Below are 10,518 nucleotides of genomic sequence, written 5' to 3'. Positions count from 1 at the left end.
CTATATATTATATATATTCCTTTTAGCTACATGTTGTGAGACAGATGTTTTAGAGGAATGAGGAGTTTTAATCTGGATGATTGGTAAGAAAATAGTAGCCATTATCTAAAAAGTGAAACAGTATCAGAGAGACGGTTTAAGATGAAAAATTAAAGCTTATGAGTTGACCTCTGGGGAGCCAAAATTTATCTCAGTACCAACAAAATGTTTTAAAATAAATACTGCCCAAAAATTTAATGGGCAGCCTTTTGAGGATGTATAAATCACATGCTGATGAGATTGGAAACATATGGTGTGGATGAAACTGTTTTATGGGTGGAAATTTTAAACTACATATACCCTAAACTCTGTTCCTATTCTGGTGTACTTTTATCTGGGCATATATTGGGGGAAAGTTTCTGTTGCATCTTATAACACACACTGTCCTCTATATTACCAATTTTCCCTCTGACTAATCATCTACTTAAATCATCCAATAAAAGACTAAATCTCTCTCAAGCTGAAATGAGAAATACATATCTTCATACGGGTCACGGGAATTGTTGTAATCATAAGTTATAACCTGCCAGGAAGAAAAGTATAATGTCCAGTCTAATCTGAAATTAGAATAGCTTGTATTACTCTTGTAATTATCACATTGTAAAAATCTAATATTGGGTGAAAGTAATTCTCTGGAATTTTTTAAGCATCTTTTCCTCAAATAAATCAATCCTCAGCTGGATTACAATCACCTTTTCTGAGGTTTCCCACTGTCTAATGTGATCTAGAAAACCCTCAAGCCATGGGAAAATCACTGCTTACTCTCCAACCACAGTACCATTCCTATCTTGCTCATAACCCCATATGCCAAATCACCATCCACAATATAATCCTCTGAGGTAACTCACCATCCTAAGAGCCCTCATCCACACACTATTCTGCACAACCCCAGTCTAACCCCTTCCCACACCTTCTCTTAAACCCCTCTACAATGAAAGACCTTTAGAAATCAACAAACTCTCTCAAAGTTTCTACCATCTCTTTGCATTAAGTGGAGGTAGACTGACATCTTCCCTACTCCCCTCTCCAATTTCACTTCTTCTCTCAAACCCCAGCTCCTTTGAAAAGCTTGTACTAACAACTTTACTACCCTCCACAGCTGCTTGTTGCTGTCATCCAACGTCCTCTGCAAGTCACACCAGTCATCCATTGATGACTACAACCAACTGTCTCTTCTACCACCACTCCTCCTGTGTCTTTTTGGAAATATTGATATTCACAGAGTGGTTCTGTCCAGCATACCAGCCTCTCAGTTTCTTGAACTCAGTCTTTTATTGTATTAACTTCCCTTCTTTCCCAGGCCAGATTCCATGGGCCAGAACTATAACTGCTTCCTTACAAACATCCTTACCTTTATTAACCCTCTCTCTCTTTCTGTCATATTTGCATAGTAATATCTCAATTCTGGCCAAATTTTCTATCTACCTTTTTTTCCTTCAGTTGTACCCATGTAACTGACTGTTTCAGAAGAAGCAGCACTCATGCGTGTTTGCAACAAACTGGCTTACAACACAGCTTTCAATCCTTGTGTAGGTAGGTCCCTTGTCTTTTAATGTTTCTTCTTTCCAGGATGGCTATTTTACCTTCTTTCTTAAGCTTCCAACAACCACCTCCCTACATCTCTGATTCGCAGCGGATGACATCATCATATGCTTCATAGAAGAAATAAATCATTAAGCAAGTAGTTGTTTTATGAATCTGGGTGCTCCAATGTTGGCTGTATATATACTTAAGATAGTTAAGTCTTCTTCTTGGCCAGTAATGGTCTTTCCTTTCCGTATTTGGCACTTCTCTAAGGACCTCTTGTAAGACAGGTCTGGTGGTAACTAATTTCCTTAGCATTTGCTTGTCTAAAAAGGAACTTATTTATCCTTTGTATACGAAGCTTAGTTTTGCTGGATATGAAATCCTTGGTTGGAATTTCTTCTCTTTAAGAATACTTGACCATAGGCCCCCAATCTCTTCTGGTTTGTAGGGTTTCTGCTGAAATGTCTGTTCTTAGCATGATTGGGTTCCCTTTGTAGATTACCTGTCCCTTCTCTCTAGCTGTCTTTAACATTTTTTCTTTCATTTCAACCTTGGAGAATCTGATGATTATGTGTCTTTGGAATGGTTGTCTTGTATAATATCTCACAGGGGTTCTCTGCATTTCCTGAATTTGAATGTTGACCTGTCTAGTGAGGTTGGGGAAATTTTCATGGACAATATTCTCAATATGTTTTCCAAGTTGCTTGCTTTTTCTCCTTGTCTTCCAGGCACACCAATGAGTCGTAGATTTCATATTTTACATAATCCCATAATTCTTGGAGGTTTTGTTCATTCTTCTTTATTTTTTTCCTTTTTATCTGACTATTTTGGCGATCCATTCTTCAAGCTCTGAGACTCTTTCCTCAGCTTGGTCAATTCTGCTATTAGTACTTGTGATGGTATCTGCAATTCTCAAAGCGAGTTTTTCAGCTCTATCAGATCAGTTTGGTTCTTGCTTTAAATGGCCATTTTGTCTTTTGTCTCCTGTATTGTTTCATTGGATTCCTTAGATTCCTTGGATTAGGTTTTGACTTCCTCCTGGATATTGATGATCTTCATTACTATTCATATTCCGAATTCTTTTTCTGACATTTCAGCCTAGTGAAGAACCATTACTAAGGAACTAATACACTTACTTGCAGGTAAGAAGACACTCTGGCTTTTTGAGTTGCCAGACGTCTTGCACTGTTCTTTCTCATCTGTATGGGCTGATGTTTCTTCAATCTTTGAAGGCGCTCTACTTTGGATGGTTTTTTGTTTGTTTGCTTGCTTTTATTTTCTTTGATGCCCTTGGGGGTTTGACTGTGGTATAACATGGGTTCAGTTCACTGGGGTTGTTTCTGGAAGATTTTTGGGTCCCAAGGCTCAGCTCAGCACATCTGAGCCGTGTGCTCTAACTCTGGGGAGCTGGTTCCAGGACCCCAGCTTTCTTCTCTGGCCCCTCAAGGCTAGGAACCCACTGTGCTGAGGGGGCCGAGGTATTCCTGGTCCACTGGCCACAACACTCTGATGGGTTGTGCTGGCAGCCGTGGCAGCACAGCAGGATGCATGCATGTTGGCTGGGGCAGGCGGGTACTGGCAGAAGCGGGGCTGTGACATTCCTGCACAGGCTCACGCCAGCAGTGAGTCACAGGTGGAGACAGGGTTGTCAATGTGTGTGCTTGCACTGGCACCTGTGGCAGGGGCTGCTGGCCTCCGTGTACATGATTACACTGGTGGCCATGCCAAAGTGAAGGGGAGGTGTGGGTAGCCAGTGTCCATGCACACATTCATGCTGTCAGTGGAGTCCTGAAATCTTATCATTATGTAATTGTTTACCTATTTATTGTTAGCCTACCCCAATAGAATGTATTTTCTCCAAGGACAAGACTCTCTTGGCCACCACTGCTCGGCTTGGACAAGACTCTCTTAGCCACAGGTCAGTGTCTGGTGCAGAGGAGGAGCTGACTTCTTTAAGCTCTCAGAAATATTTTTAAACAGAGCTGGGGACCGTGTGGTAGAAAGATCAATAGACTACGAATTGCCATAATACATTCGCAAATTGCTTAATCATTTAATCACTATGAACCTTACTTTCCACAGCAGTAAAATTAAGTAGTTGTGTAAAGTCATCTGTAATATTCCCTGTGGTTGTAAAATTATACAACTTTATAAACAGGGTGAGATTGAGTAATGGATGAATAATAATTTGAATATTAAAAATTGAATGTTAAATATAATACATTGAAAAATACCAAGATGTTATATCTTAATATTATTCTACTTCAAATGTGAATTATTTTTATAGATTATAAAATGTTTATAACTTATTTCAACAAATATTTCAATATTAATATCATATTTTGACAAAACATAAGTGAGTATAAATAGAACCATGTGCAGACAAGTTGAGGGACAATTAGCATCCTGTGTATACCTCAGCTGAGGCTGGATACAGTCGGCTTTGGAAAAACACTGTGAAACTCAACATCTCACTGCCAGAACAGGAGACAAGCCAAGGTCTCTCTAAGCAATAATGATCACATTTATTCTGTGGATCACCATCAAATAACAGTGTTCCTAGAAGAACATTATGGCCGGGCATAGTGGTGGTATAATCGTGCAGGATTATTCACCTGTAATCCCAGCACTTTGGGAGCCCAAGGTGTGCAGATCACAAGGTCAGGAGTTCGAGACCAGCCTGACCAACATGGTGAAACCCCGTCTCTAGTAAAAATACAAAAATTAGCCACGCCTGTAATCCCAGCTACTCAGGAGGCCGAGGCAAGAGAATTGCTTGAACTCAGGAGGTGGAGGTTGCCATGAGCCGAGATTGCACCTCTGCACTCCAGCCTGGGCGACAGAGCAAGACTCTGTCTCAAAAGAAAAAAAAAAAAGAAAGAAAGAAAGAACATGATGAAACACTATGTTTAATTTAATCACACAAACCAAAGAAAATTTTACTTGTATATTGCCACATAAAATAATGGTCAACCACACTGATACATTCAATATGCACTCTACTGACTGCTTCAAACTCTTTCTTGCCTGATATTTGTTCATACATTTTGTGCTTAGCCAGAGCTTCTACAAGGCAACAAATGAATAGCAGCAAACATAAGAGACTTAAGAAAAAAAAATTGAAAAATATCATAAAATTGGGATAACTGTATCCATGAACTATTTTATAAAGTGAGGAAAGATGAGCATTATTTAATTTAGCAGTGAAACATTTTGTTCAAGTTCAAATAAAAGCCCATTTTACCCACAATCACAGTTTGAGACACACTAGAGACACCTCTGGAGATAGCTTCCCTTCACATAGCTTCAGTTTGAAAAAAAAACTCAGCGCAGCCTTATTATAAAGCACCAGTGATACAGACAGGAGGCGGAAATGCTGGGTAGAAGAGGGTGGTTCCCCAGAAAAGGCCCCACCCTCAAGTCTGAAGACCCATGGCCCTAAGTGGGGACAGGCAATTCTGTTTTGCCGTCATCCTGCCCACATATAAACCCTAGACTTTAGCGGGCACATGCAAGCAAGCTACTGAATGTTGGAACCAGTAGAACAGCAATGACAGAACAAGAGGTAGAGAAAGAGAGAAGAAAAAGGAGGTCTGGATACCTAAGGGAGTTCAGCTGGGGGCAGTTGGAGGAGAGTCCTTCTCCCACTGCTGGGTGGCCCAACTCAGGGGAAGACCACCTTCCCACTCCATCCCCCTCTCTGGCTCCCCATTCATCCCATGAGATGCTATGCCACAGAGTTTTCCCTTGTGTCTGGGAAAATTCCATAAAAACCAAATCCAATCAAGTGAAAAGATCCCTGGACTTGTATTCAGCAGACTGAGAGTCAACATTCAATTCTGCTTTTAGGCGTCCTCTGACTGTGGGGAGTCACTGGCTAGAGATAATCTTATTTATCTCTTGTGGTCACAGCCCCCCTTCCTCATCTCTTATTTCTTCCTTATTTCTTTTTAGCAGAGTACCTAGCTCTCCAGAAAACCTAGATTCCCATATATTTGAAGGGGCTCTTAGTTCTCTTCACACCACAACCCCTATCCTCTATTCCTAGCATTGTATTAAAATTAAGTAATTATGTGCCATTGTTGACTGACTGAAGTGGAGAAAACGTTTCATCTCCACCACTCAATAAAATCTTGCACTCATCCTTCAAGCCCATGTGTGATCTGATTCTTCCAATACACTGGGCAAGGACTTGGGATGCAGAAGGTTGTCACACTGGCCCCCTGTCCTTGCAATAAGGCAGAGGATCCACCAAGCTGATTAATACATAAGCCATCTGCAGACAGCATATCTAAAAGAGCTTAGTAAGACATGTTCACTTGGGCTTCAGGAGTCTCAGACACTCACCCCTAGACACTGCCCTGGGACTGGAGCCCTGAAGCACTCATGCTGGTCTCCGCACCTGCCATCTGCATGTTCCCCCTATAGGGGGCTGAGCTGCGGGGTGACCAAGCAGGCCACACCCTTGTCACATGTATTGCAGGGGGGATCAGGGAACTCTCCTGTTTCACCAGCACTAAAGAGAAACTTCTCTGCTTCCAGAAGATCCAAGGGGAAGAAAAAGGAAGAAAAAAAAAAAAAAAAACCAGCTGAAATAGACATCAGAACACTCAGGGAATTACAGAATAACAATCATGAATAATAATAAACCGTTGTGCATTGTTTTACAGACTGAAAATGCATTTCCATGTACTTTATTGTAGTTCAGATGTTTACCTCATCCTCCAGATGTGGGAATTGAGGCAAGAAAGGAAAAAAAAGTGTCCATCTGAAGCAACAGCCCCCACAGGTGGTGCTCTTAGCACAAGTCCAGTGGAGTCTACTGCACGTATTGGGATCTGGCATCTGAGCCAGCTGAACTCAGGACTCAGAAGTAGCAAGCTGCTGGTCAGGCGCAGAGGCTCATGCCTGTAATCCCAGCACTTTGGGAAGCCAAGGCAGGCAGATCACCGGAGGTCAGGAGTTCGAGATCAGCCTGACCAACACGGTGAAAACCCCGTCTGTACTAAAATTACAAAAATTAACTGGATGTGTGGCGCATGCCTGTAATCCCAGCTACTCGGGAGGCTGAGGCAGGAGAAGCGCTTGAACCTTGGAGGTGGATGTTACAGCAAGCTGATATGGTGCCACTGCACTCCAGCCTGGGTGACAGCAAAACTCTGTATCAAAAAAAAAAAAAGTAGGAAGCTGCTAATTTGCTTTTACCTCTTCTATCTCCACACAGGCAGCCCATCCCTGCCCATTGGTGGCCTCTTCACTCTCTTCCTTATATCTAGGCACCAAGCTGTCTGTGTTCCTTTATCCTAACTTATGGAGACACAATTCGTTCCATACCTTCAGCTCCCTTTCCAGAATGTCTGTTTACTTCCAAGACCAGGTACTCTCCTGTGCTTTAAAATGTATTCTTTATCCGTTTTCTCTGTTTCAATCAGTCAACAATGACATATAATTACTTAATTTTAATACAAAACTAGGAACAGAGGATAGAAGTTGTGGTGGGAAGAGAACTAAGAACCCCTTCAAATACATGGGAATCTAGGTTTTCTGGAGAGCTAGGTACTCTGCTAAAAAGAAATAGGGAAGAAATAAGAGATGAGGAAGAGGGGCTGTGACCACAAGAGATAAGATTATCTCTAGCCAGTGACTTTTCCAGTCAGAGGATGCCTAAAAGCAGAGTTGAATGTTGACTCTCAGTCTGATGAATACAAATCCAGGGATCTTTTCACTTGATTGGATTTGGTTTTTAAGGAATTTTCCCAGGCATAAGGGAAAACTCTGTGGCATAGCATTTAATAATTCTGGGTCTGCCATCAGATGGCAAGTGTTCAAATCTCACCTCTGCTACTTACGAACTTGCCATCTTTAGCTAATTATTTAACTTATATAAGCTTCAATTTCCTCATTTATAAGATGGAAATAAAATAGTATTTCTTTATATTTCTAATAGTATTGTTTTGCATATTTACTTCAATAACACATGTAATACATTTAGTACAATGCCACCAAATACTGTAAATGATAGCTATGAAGCTGACTTCTGCCTAAGACATCACTCCCCGTACAATGTGATTAATTCCCTACACCACCACAAATGACAAGCTCAACAATAAAGAAAATGCGGTACATATACACTGTGGAATACTAAGCCATCAAAAGGATGCAATCATGTCCTTTGTAGAAACATGGATGAAGCTGGTGGCAATAATTCTAAGCAAATTAATGCAGGAACAGAAAAGCAAATGCCACATGTTCTCACTTATAAGTGGGACCTAAGGTGGCAACAACAGACAATGGGGACTGCTAGAGAGGGGAGGGAAGAAGGGAGATGAGATTTGGAAAACTGTTGGGTACTACGCTTACTACTTGTGTGGTGGGATCAGTCATACACCAAACCTCAGCATCACATGATATACAAAGTTAACAAGTCTGCACATGCACACCCTGAATCTAAAATGAAATTGAAATTATATTTGAATAAATGAATAAAAATAAAAAAAACAAAGACTTGGAAAAAATGGAGAGTACTACCTTTAAATGCATAGCTCATATTATAATCCCATTAAATGGAAAACATCATGTAATGGGGAAAAAAAAATCCCATTCTTCTCCGGGCTGCCACGACAGAAGAGTAACAGGTCGTAGTAAAGAGGTTATTCAAAAACAGTGGAGCTGTTCCTTCAGTCTATCCTTTGCTCAACATATGGGGCAAGTCCTAGAGGCCAAGGCAGCCTGGGTCCCAGACAAGCTCTGTAGTCTTCCCTCTCCTGAGAACCGGATATCTCCTGCCATCGTGAGGAAGAGGCTTTCATTCCCTTCTCCTAATCTCCCAACATTTGCTTTAAGGATTTCTTCAATTTGGCCATCTTTGTATCCTTACATAAAGTTCTTAGATTACACGGAGATTGTGTTCTGATAGTTGATTTATAGTTAATATGCTTCCTACTTAGAAAGCATGTTGGTTAGGTTCCTGAGCTAGCCCACGATATAGTGCCTAACTCACACAGCAGAAATTAAAGAAAGTATGTCATTGTTCAGAATTGGTTTTCCTCATTTTTTTTAAAGCAATGATGTCCTTTCTTCAAATAAAATCTTATGCAAAAATACAGAAGAGAAAACACAAAAAAACAAAGCAACTCTGATACAACTGGGAAGGAAGAGTTTGACCTTCCCTCACCCTAAAGCAGCTTTTAGGAACCCCAAAGGTTCTTCCTCGGGGGAAGTTTGAAATTATAATGCTATTTACAGGCGGGCAGATCTCTTTGCAATCATTTCTCCAACGCTTAACCTGATAAACAGTATCAGACCAGTTGTTTAATCCTCTGAACAACAGTTTTGTTTTTCTATTTCACATGTCTATAGAATCAAAAGGCTTAGCACAGGGTCTTTAGCAGATTAAATTTAGTAGATTAAATCTTTAGTAGATTTAAGAAAATGTCCTTTTATTCAAATAACTAATTGTGATCTTGTTGGGACTCCCCTCTGGAAAGGAAGAAGAAGAAAGTCAGGACCTAAGAAAGAGAAAAATGGACTAATTAACAGACAGACATAGCTCAGACATCCTTTCTCTGAGAACTCAGTAAGAAAGGATGGATTCTTATCTTACAGAGAAAAGGATCATAATTCTTATACTGTTTCCTGTCTAGTATGCTTTCCTAAAATGTTCAGTTGTTCCACCTTATCTCAACTGCATTCTAAAATAAGAGAAAGATGACAATCTATATTGGACAGAGTATTGGAAACAGCAGTGAGGGAGGGCTTGAACTCCAGATCAGTTTGAAGACTAGCTGAAATAGGGAAAAGGCAAAAGCACCTCTCCCTGAGATGCGTCCACCAATGCCATGCCACTTGACCTCTTCCCAGTTTACCACTGCCATGGCAACAACCAGAAGTTACAACCCTTTCCATGGCAATGACCTGGAAGTTACCACCTCTTTTCTAGAAATTTCTAAATGACCTGCCCCTTAATTTACATGTAATTAAAAGTAGGTATAAATGAGGCTGCAGAACTGCCTCTGAGCTGCTACTCTGGGTACACTGCCTACAGATAGCCCTGTTCCACAAGAAGCAGTGCCTCTGCTGCTGCTATACACTGCCACTTCAGTAAAAGTTCCTGTTCAGCACCACCCACTTGCCCTTGAATTATTTCCTGGGCAAAGCCAAGAACCCTCTCTGACTGAGCCCCAATCTGTGGGCTTGCTTGTCCTGCATCAGCACTCCACTTCTGCCTGATGTCAGCATATGGAGGTGAAATTTATCAGTAAGTGACCACTAAGGAGCAATTAACCTCCCAGGGGAAGATTTAGAACCACAAGGTCTGTCAATTCTCCCTCTACTACCACCTCTATGTCCAAACACATGTACCCTGAAGAGACTCTTTGTATAGCTTACCCTCAAAAATTTGGGTTTTCCTTTGATTGAGAAAGATTACAATTTTCTTTTGTAGAAAGTCAATAAATAAGAATCTTCGTCTACAAAACTGCCTATGCAATACTAATTTAAGTAAAAGGAAATTTTTAAATGAATAATAAATATATTAAAATGGTGGTATTTGTTGAGAAGTCATTGAATTAGAGGGAGGAGCGAACGGCATATGGTGACTTTCCTCAGGAGATGGGACCCTGAAACAGACGGGTAGTAGGAAGTGAATCAGAAGGCCAAGCTCTACTGTGTTTTAAGAAACTGTGTTCTTGAAGCAGTCATTCAACGTTTCAAAGTGTTCCTTTTTGCTTCTGAGAAAAAAAGTGTAAGGATTCCTTCCCTCTCTGCCTCACAGCAGGAGTGGAACTAACTAAAACATTTATGGGAGGCCCTTTGCAAACGATGGATTATGGTGCAAATATAAGGGGTTGTTTTTATGTACAAGGCCCATAGATTATACAGATCCCTTTACTTCTTTTCTTGAGCCAAACTTTTCTCAATTACATAGTAAAAAATTTCCAAAGCCACCTTCTC

This window comes from Rhinopithecus bieti, unplaced genomic scaffold, assembly GCF_001698545.2.
Source record: "Rhinopithecus bieti isolate Rb0 unplaced genomic scaffold, ASM169854v2 scaffold_20175, whole genome shotgun sequence".
NCBI classification, from domain to species: domain Eukaryota; kingdom Metazoa; phylum Chordata; class Mammalia; order Primates; family Cercopithecidae; genus Rhinopithecus; species Rhinopithecus bieti.
Note: the sequence above shows the minus strand (reverse complement) of the source record.